The sequence below is a fragment of the Amblyomma maculatum genome, chromosome 11, assembly GCF_055883805.1.
Source record: "Amblyomma maculatum isolate TAMU_Amacu chromosome 11, ASM5588380v1, whole genome shotgun sequence".
NCBI classification, from domain to species: Eukaryota; Metazoa; Arthropoda; class Arachnida; order Ixodida; family Ixodidae; genus Amblyomma; species Amblyomma maculatum.
Genome location: NC_139354.1, coordinates 99834733 through 99844832, shown reverse-complemented (window position 1 = coordinate 99844832; position 10100 = coordinate 99834733). Strand labels below are relative to the sequence as shown.

Sequence of the window (10100 nt, the reverse complement as noted above, 5' to 3'; positions counted from 1 at the left end):
CTGACGGTGGAATGTTACGTTCGCGTTTAAAGTCGACAGTTATCATTATGCCATTTTGTTTTCTGTGTTGCTACCACTAGTCTTTTTTTTTTGGCGATAAGTTGTAATTATTGTAAATGTTTACGAAACTATTCGCATTCTTTGGTTCTGTTTGGTAACTTTATTTCCATTTCGTGGATTCGGCCCTGTAGATAGTTTTGAAAAATACTGAGAGCTTTTACTCAATTCCAGCCAAATGTAAGTATGGCATGGCGCAAAAACGCAGTGGTGTCATCTATAGTTTGAACCTCGATAGAGGGATTTTTAAAAACGTTAAAAGCACAGAGCTGAAAGAAAGAAAAAGGAATCGTTAGTGATGTTGCCAAAGTTGCGGAGCGCATTAGTTTATAAAGGTTATTTTGGTATCAGAATCACAGCAACAAAGAACTGAGGTGCCATAGGCACCTTATCTTCGCCATGAGCACTAGTTCAATAATCCTCTCACGAAATCATTTATACATATTGTACAGTGTCATCTTACAATCCTGGTATACAGCCCTTTCAAGTATTTCTGGCAGCCTAGAAGCAACTCACAGCGCAAATAGCTCAGCACTAACGGTCCTTACAAAAGCTGCAAATAAAGAATTAAAACGCTGGCGCCCATATTGCCAAGATACGGAGCTAGGCTTTTACGAAGCTTAAAGCTCCAACGCAAAACAAATCGTTGCTTAGTAAAAGTAATGTCGTGATGCGATAATTTATTGGCGTATTTGCCCCACGCACCTTAATAATTCAGTTGGCATAAACTAACCAGAGGAATATCCAGTGAACGTCTCTCCAAATATATGTTTTGCAGCCTCTCAACGCAATATGTACCGTCCTACAGAAGCAGGAAACCTTGGTAAGTTACGCTGAGCAGAGTATAAAGTTAGCACTGCAATACATGAATTACACTAGTAGCGGACCTTCAGAGTCAATTGAATCCAATCTAGTGTTACAAAGAAAGCACGTGAAGCTATAGACATGCCCGAAGAGGTAAAAAACAATACCTCTTTCAACCAGAAACCTGGAAGGTTGCCCAGACGTAACAGATATTTTCAGCTTAAATACCTTATAACCGCCTTAAAAATGCTATTGAAACATACTTAGTACTCGTATTTAAGTGCCACTGGTAGGGGCATGGCTCTGAGTGGCTTGAACAAAAACATTTCTCCGTCATCGCATTCTTTTTGGCAAAACTGACCTCTTCGCACGCAGAGCACTGAACCGACGGTCAGGGGGCCTTAGATAAGTAGTATAAGTGGTCGCTACCAGTTCTTCAAAGGTTTTGTAGTGGTTTACTGATTCCAGCTATTTCAAGGCACAACTACGAAGCAGTCGCGGATTGCTCTTCTGGAGTTGCGGCATTTATTAACTTGGCTCATTTTCCGGTTCCTGCAGTGCATTTGTGACCGTTCGATGCCTGAGCTCTACGGTGTATTTAGAATGACAGGCTGTTGGTCGAGTTGGTTCATAACTTGCAGCCGCTACGAAGCAAATCTCACATCACACCACCTGCGCACACTACCAGCTATTTATTGAAAAAGGGGTATAATTTCAACCTTTCCATCACGCATGTGTACAATGCTTACTCCCGCTCAGCGCTGCCGGTACCAGTAGCAATCAACTGAAATGACTAAACACATATGACAAAGCACTTAAACCAAGTTAACAACATATAAACCAAACAAATTTTTGCCTTTGCAGATTCAGTAGATCGTAGCTAAAGCAGTGTTATGTATTTCAAGCAATAGTCTTCAATACCTAAATCCTAAAAACAAAACAAAATCGGGTGTAAGAATCAAAACAAAGGTAACTAACAAAGCATCCATTCCACCAGCACCACCCAAGACAGGTGTCAAACGCCGAAAATAAAATTTATTACCCTCGGTAGGAAAGGACCTACTCCCGTACCGAGCTCCGAAATCCAAGACGGTTATCTCTTCACTTTGCCCAGAATCCGCGCTGCTTAAATCCTGTGCTGACATGGCTGAGGCTAACTTCAATAACCGTATTGAAAGGCTTCTAATAGCTGGTTTCCCGTGTTCTGTTATTTATGGTGTAGCTGAGACCCTCCTTTAAATAATGTAGGGCGAAACGAAGGCTGGCAAAATGGGAACTGGGCGACCACAAGTGGTTATCTATATGCACAGAGTGACGCACAAACTGGAATAGGGGGAAAGCCGTTACTAGGCTTTTGTGTTCTCCTCACCCAGGAAAGTGGGATGGTTGCGCTTAAAGTTTGAGCAAATGAAGAACCTGAGCACGATAGGAGGCTTCGTAAGCCTTTTGTTTGCCGCGCCGTCGTCAAAGTATATAATATACCACTAATATGTGGGAGGTTTCAGATAGGCCAGTCGGAGCTTTGCATAAATGACAGAGAACGGGAGCATGAAAATGACTATAAGAAGGCGAGCATGCGTATTAGTGATGACGCTATGGCTTTTCGCAAAAATGAAATTCGCTATCATGAAATGTTCTTATCAATATCTGCAACACCATTCAATATTTTCTTCTTATAGTGCACTTTTTATTCAATTTCTGACTACTTGTCTTGTGTAGTGCTGATGTAATTACGATTTTTGTTATTTTCCCTTGTGTATTCGAAGCAGTGTCGCGCTTCGAATACACGGCACTGCATTCCCTACGTCTCAGTGATTCTGATATTGCCAAGTTTCGTTGCGTTTATATTTTGTTAGCATTGATTTAGTGCTTAGTCATGTTTTTAGTCAGGTAATTTCATGCTTACTGCTACCGGCACCGCTGAGAGTGATCGAGCTGTATACATGAGCGGTCGAAAGGTTTGAATGTGCCCATTTTCTTCCAATAACCATTGAATAGTGTGCGCATGTGGTGTAGTATTCTTTCTTGTGATAGCTTCGCGCTGTTATGTTTTCAAATATACAGTCTGTTCAAAATCTGCGCCAACAAGCCATGAATCCGTTCGAGTCGGTGGGAAATTCTTCTGCGCAAGCGCCCATTACGCCACGCAGAATCATGTGACATATTATTCGTAAAGCTTATTGCAATGTCTTATTGCCTTTCATCCCTCTGATCACAGTATCCTTGCAGGTATTTGAAGTTCTTAAACATATAAGATACGCTCTTACCATGTACCGCTCCGTTGTACACCGGAATCATGGAATCCATAGCGAGCACTAATATTCCGAGCGAGCCCCACAGCAAAGAGACAGTTGTTTTTTTACCGATGGCGTTAGAAATGACAATCCGGTGCTTAGCCGGCACAACAAAAATACGCGGCACTGAGTCCCAGTGTTCGCGCGTCATCTGGAATGGACTCCTATACTGAGATCCCACAACTGCCACCAAAAGTAAACCTACGGAATTCTCCAATTCTCAACTGACTGTTAGCGTTACAGCGAGAACACAAGCAGAAAAATTGATTCCCTCAAGTTAATATAAAATTAAAAAACGCGACATCTTCGCCCTTGAGAACTCTGATTATATATGCCCTAAAGTTCTTCCAAATATTTTAAACACAATTCGAACCGTTTCCGTCACATGTAATCTCAACTTTCTTAAGCTATGAAGGGCGTTTCTAAACAGCGAAAAAGACCACAGTCAAATTAGAGAATAGATGCAGTACTACATTTGCTCAGACGTAAAGGCAAGGCTCGCCGACGCCAACACATGTGGTGTCATGGTTCCCTAGATGGGATTGAGAGCCCTATGACCCTTGTTAAAGTGACAGTGCAATAATACAAATTTTTCATATATAAAGGGAAGTTAACTACGATGACGACCAGGCAGATGAAAGCATCTACGAAGATGTAGAATCGGCAATGCGAAAAGTAAAGACGCAGTATACTGTACTAATGGGTGACTTCAATGCCAAGGTAGGGAAAAAGCAGGCAGGAGACTAGGTAGTAGGTGACTATGGCATTGGTTCTAGGAATAGCAGGGGGGAGTTACTAGTTGAGTTTGCAGAGCGCAATAACTTATGAGTCATAAATACCTTCTTCAGCAAACGGAAGAATCGGAAATGGGCATGGAATAGACCTAACGGGGAGACTAAAAATGAAATTGACTTCATACTGTGTTCAACCCCCGCCATTATGCAAGATGTAGAGGTAATCCGAAAAGTACGATGCAGTGACCACAGGATGCTGAGGTTCTGAATAAGCCTAAATCTGAAGAAGGAACGCAACAGATTAGTAAGAAAAAACTCCATCAACGAATTAGCGGTGAGGGGGAGGGCAGAAGAGTTCAGGATATTGCTACAAAACAGATATTAAGCTCTAACTGAGGATGGCGACATTACCCTAGAAGCAATGAACAATAATTTCAAAGATATCATTACTGAGTGCGCTGTAGAAGTAGGCGGTAGAATAGTTAGAGAGGATACCGGTAAGCTGTCTAAGGAGACGAAAGATTTGATTAAGAAACGCCAGAGTATGAAAGCTTCCGTCGCTTTCCGTCCCTTGTCGCGTTCCGTCCCTTGCCGGACTCCGAGCGCGGCCGTGCAGCGGGCCGGAAGGAACTGAGACTGACCCCGATCCCGGCACGATAACAACAACCCTTTATTTCACACGAACAGCATCTTTATATAGCAAGCACTCATGTGATCAGTGACGTCACGGACAGACAATGTTTCAGGCATCCGATAACGCAGACACATGGCACGCGGCACAGGCGCTATCAGCACATCTCCCCTTTTCTCTGAAAAGTTACACTGGCATTTGCAGTAAACTTAGCACTGCCACCAGCAAGGAATGAACACTTTTTAATGGATGCAACCAATGCTCAAAACAAAATAAGTCAGTTACTGAACCCATATCGGTCTGGTGGTCGGACATGACGGCCAAATCGCGTTCTATGTCCAGGAGGGCTAGTTTGTGGCAAAGGGGTATTAGATGGATCGGCACGCGCCTTCGGTTTAATTTCTACCCGACTATTATATGCCTGCGGAAACTCATAGCTACCTCCTTCTTCCTCGCAGTCATTCTGCTGGGAAACAAAGCAAACCAGGAATTTCCTTTTTGTTTCTAGAACTACACCCGTAGAAGTTGTAACTACATACAACCTCGGACATTGTGCAGGACGTAAGACTTGCGCTTTCACTTTGCAGTCTGTCACCCATACTTCCGCTCCTGGTTTGAGGACTGGCAGCGGAAGAGCCCTGTGACGACTATTGAAGTACCTACTCTGCCGCTGTCGGATGGTTACATCGCGATCTCTCAACTTTTTCATGCTCACTTTCTGGGGCAGAAGGCTCTTGGGAGGGACAGTGACTGTTGTGCGTAGCCGCCTGCCCATCAGAAGCTCTGCAGGGTTTTTTCCCAGTGGCCCTGGGGTGTCCCTGTACGCTAGAAGCGAAAGATAGGGGTTCTTAGCATTTATAATCAGCCGTTTAATTGTTTGCACCATCCTTTCTACTTTCCCATTTGCCTGAGGGTATCTGGGGCTCGTCGTCACAGTGCGGAAGCCATAGTCGCGAGCAAACGACTGAAATTCCTGATACAAATTGTGTTCCATTATCGGAGATGACAACCTCTAGTATGCCATGCCTTGCAAAGAAACTTGTGAGGTGCATAATGACGGTGACACTTGTTGTCGAAGATAGCAAGGCTACATCTGGGTGTCTAGAAAAATAATCTACTACCACCAAATACCATTTTCCCTCTATATGGCAGAGATCAACACCTAGCGTTTGCCAAGGACGCTGTGGAGTGGTTGTCGGAATCATTGGTTCCGACTTTTGTTGCCTGTGTTCCACGCACATTGGGCAATCAGTCACCAAAGCTCTCAGCTGGCATCTCAACCCAGGCCACCATACGGACTCTTTGGCTCGAGCTTTGCATTTCTCGATTCCTTGGTGACTCTCGTGCAAGCGCGTCAAGACCTCTGCGCATAATTTGTGGAATCACGAGCAGCACACCTTTGAGTAGCACGCCTTTAGCGACTGTCAGCGTTGCTCTTTCCTGCCAGTTTGGACGCAAGACCATCGACAGCGATCAGAACTTGGGCCTGCCTTCCAGGCTGAATTTTACGAGAGCTTGACAGACTTCATCGGCTGCTTGTTCAGCTTTGACTCGTTCAAAAAGGCTAGTCTCGATGGCATTTGTCAAACAGCCCAAAACGAATTTGGCGACTTCGCCAATACTCAGCGCACGAGCATCAATTTGGTTTCCCTGAATCGGGGCTCTAGACAATACATATGCAGTAACGAGGCCCTTACCCGGGACATTCACAACCGTAAAGCTGAACCGCATACGTCTCATGCGGAAGCGCGGAATGCGAGAAGGCAAAACATCTAAAGGCGATTTTCCCAAATACGTTACAAGTGGTTTGTGGTCGGTTTCATACATATGATGTACCCTTCGAATCGTTCTGCCACCCAAATCATTGCCAACGCTTCCTTCTCAATCTAAGAGTATCTGGTTTCGGCAGGCGTCAACGAGCGTGACGAAAATGCGACAGGTCTCTTTTCATTGTTTGGTTGAACTTGTATCAATACGGCCCTCAAACCGAATGATGACGCGTCAGCGGAAAGAATCGTTGGCTACTTTATATCGTAGTTAGCCATGACGCGCTTCGAAGAGATAACGTCTTGGACGTACGACAGCGCTCGCTCTTGGGCTGGTCCCCATGTCCATTCGGAAACCTTCAAAAGCAAGTGACGTAAAGGTGTCGTTTTCGAAGCCAAATCTGGTATGAATCGTGCCAGATGATTAGCCATAACGAACAGCCGTCGAACGTCAGACACGCTAGCTGGCGTCGCCAGTTCTTTGATAGCACGAACTTTTTCAGGATCCGGCTTGATGCCATCTTTACTAAGCACACAGCCAAGAAATTTTATCTTAGTTACCCCAAAGGAACACTTTTCTTTGTTTAGCGTAACACCGGCACTGGCGAGACGATCTAAAATTAGACGCAGGCGCTCGGCATATTGAGCCTTGTCGTTGCCAAAAATGAGCACATCATCCATCAGGTTTATCACGCCTGGGATTCCTTCAAGTATCTGCGACATTTTCTTCTGAAAGATCTCGGGGGCTGACATTATTGCAAACGGCAGTCTTCGCAAACAGTATCGCCCAACTGGCGTTATGAACGTAGTTAACAACTGGCTTTCGGGCGAGAACTTAATCTGAAAGAAGCCAGAGCTGGCGTCCAACTTCGAAAACACTGAGGCACTACCTAACAGACCGAGGCTATCATCCACAGTCGGCAAGACATAGCGCTCGCGAAGTACACATTTGTTTAATTGAGTCAAGTCAACGCAAATAAAAACCGCTCCAGATGGTTTGAGTACTGGCGCAATTCCTGCACACCATTCTGTTGGTTCTTCTACTGCGGATCACGCCATCTGGCTCCATACGCTCGAGCTCTTGCTTAACTCGGTCACGCAAAGGTAAGACTATGCGACGCGCAACATGAATTGCAGAAGGTGTCGAGTTCGCCTTTAGTCTAATTTTGTATTCTCCTTTTATGGCTGCTAGGCCACTGAAAACCTGCGGGTAGGGAGCTTCGACGGCTGTTGCGCTACTGACCGAGTCCGCAAATTTAATAACTTCCAGAGCCTCAAGCGCTGGGAGACCCAAAAGTACGGAGCGTAATGTTGAGACCACGTACGCGATTTGCTGTACATAGTTTTGTTTCCACTGGATAGTGGCATAAAACGTTCCCAAATCATTCAGTGGCTCAATCGACGAGCCTGTTAGGATTAGGTCGCACTTTTCTACCCTATTAGGTAAACCGGGAAACGTTGAGGGCACAACAGAAACTTCGGCCGCGGAATCAACTTTAGCGAACACCACAGTGCCGTTAATGACGACCTGTACATACCGAGAAATAGAGTACTCCCCGTTCACTGCGCCAACGAAGTACCCCCCCCCCCCCTTGTCCATATGGAGAGAAGAATGTTGTACCTTCTTTCCAGCACGTGCAGCCTTTTTTAGACATACAGCTGCGAAGTGTCCGGAACAACCGCAGTAGTTGCATTTCGCTGCTTTTGCCGGGCACGAGGCTGTGGGGTGCGCTCCTTGACCGCAGTTGGGGCATTACCCGGGGGTGCCTGGTCGATAGGACTGGACTCTGGGTCGCCGACCTTGTATTCCAGATGAACAGTTCTTTGACGAGCTGTCTGAGTGCTGTCCCGAAGAATACTTTCTAAGCTGCCCTTGCTTGCTGACCGCGTCAAGATTGCCGGTCGCCGTTACCAAGGATTCGTCCGGTTTCACGCAATTGCAGCTGCTGTCGTTGGACGGTCTCCTTTAAATGCGCTGTTGCCAAAGCGCTGGCGAGAGTCAAATTCGCGTCCATTTGAAGGGACTCAGGGAGCTTAGCATCCCTGAGGCCGACCACGAACCTGTCGCGAATCATGCGTTCTTTTTCCTTCTAGTCGCACCCGTCCGCCATCGTGTGCAACGCGGTAACGAATTGGTCTACTGACTCTCCAGGTTCTGCAGTGCGACGGTGAAAGCACGCGCTCTAATAAACAAGGTTCCTTGCGGCGACGAAGCGCTCGTCGAACTTCTTTTTGACGACTTCGTATTGCTTCTCTTCTGTTTCGGGTAACGAAAAATTTGAGAGGATTTCTCTTGCTTGCCTGCCCATCGTATAAAGTAGAGTCCGGACCTGCGCGTCTTCATTTCGCTCATTTAGGCCCGAGGCGAAGCGGTAGTCATCAAAGAGTTGGATCCAAGAAGACCATTCGGACGTCCGGTCGAAGTCAAACCTTGGCGGAGCTGGAACCGCGAACATGCTGTGGGAGGGCTTGACTGCGTTGTCCTCTGACATGGCGCCAGTTCACGAAGTTAATGCAACGCCCCTCAAAAGCCAGAGGATCCTACTTCTGACACCATGTCGCGCTCCGTCCCGTGTCGCGTTCCATCCCTTGCCGGGCACCGAGCGCTGCAGGGCAGCGGGCGGAAAGGAACTGAGGCTGGCCCCGATACCGGCGCGATAACAACAACCCTTTATTTCACGCAAACAGCATCTTTATATAGCGAGCATTTATGTGACCAGTGACGTCCGGACAGACAATGTTTCAGGCATGAATAACGCAGACACATGAGACACGGCACAGGCGCTATCAGCACAGCTTCCAATCCAATAGACGAGATTGAATTGACCGAAATATGAAAGCTAATCAATAATCGCAAGGTGGTTGATATAAAAAAGTATAACGGAGAAATTTCAGCATGCTGGAAAGAAAGTAGAAAGCCTTAAAGCGGTAAAGAAGAAATTGGGCATAGGCAAAAAACACATGTATGCGATGAGGGACAAGGCGGGCACCGCCATCACGAATATGGACAAGATAGTGAAACTAGAAGAAGATTTCTATACAGATCTTTACAGCAGCCAAAATAGTAAGGACCGTACTGAGATTGGCAGTAGGGAAAAACAGTGAGACGTTCCACCAGTTACGATGGACGAGGTCAAGAAATCATTAGAAACTATGAAAAGGGGGAAATCAGCTGGAGAGGATCAGATAACTACAGATTTGGTAAAGGACGGGGGGGGGGGGGATATCGTGCTAGAAAAACTGGCCACCCTGTATACGCAGTGCCTAGTGTCATCGACGGTACTGGAACCATGGAAGAATGCAAACATTATCAGCATTCATAAGAAAGGGGACTCTAAGGACCTTAAAAATTACAGACCAATCAGCTTACTGTCTGTTACGTATAAGGTATTTACTAATGTAATCGCTAATAGAGTCAGGACAATCTTAGACTGCAATCAAGCAACGGACAAAACAGGTTTTCGGAAATGGTACTTTGCTATCCATAATATCCATACTATCAATCAGTTGATAGAAAAATGGTCGGAATATAACCAGCCCTTATACATAGCGTTTATTGATTACGAAAAAGCATTTAACTCAGCTGAAACTTTGGCGGTGATGCTGGCATTGCGAAATCACAGGGTAGATGAGCCTTACGTAAAAGTGCTGGAAGATATATATAGGGACTGCACAGCAACAATTGTTCTGCATACAGAAAGTAACCAAATTCCCACAAAAAAAAAGGTGTTAGGCAAGGAAACACAATCTCCCCAGTACTATTGACAGCTTGCTTAGTGGAAGTATTCAGACTTGGAATGGGAGCAGTTAAGAG

At 45.7% G+C, this 10100-nt stretch overlaps 1 pseudogene; it reads right to left on the bottom strand.

Annotated features, from left to right (window-relative positions):
- Positions 1–4797: 4797 nt before the first annotated feature.
- Positions 4798–8778, bottom strand: LOC146174490 (uncharacterized; annotated as a pseudogene).
- Between the last annotated feature and the right edge of the window lie 1322 nt (positions 8779–10100).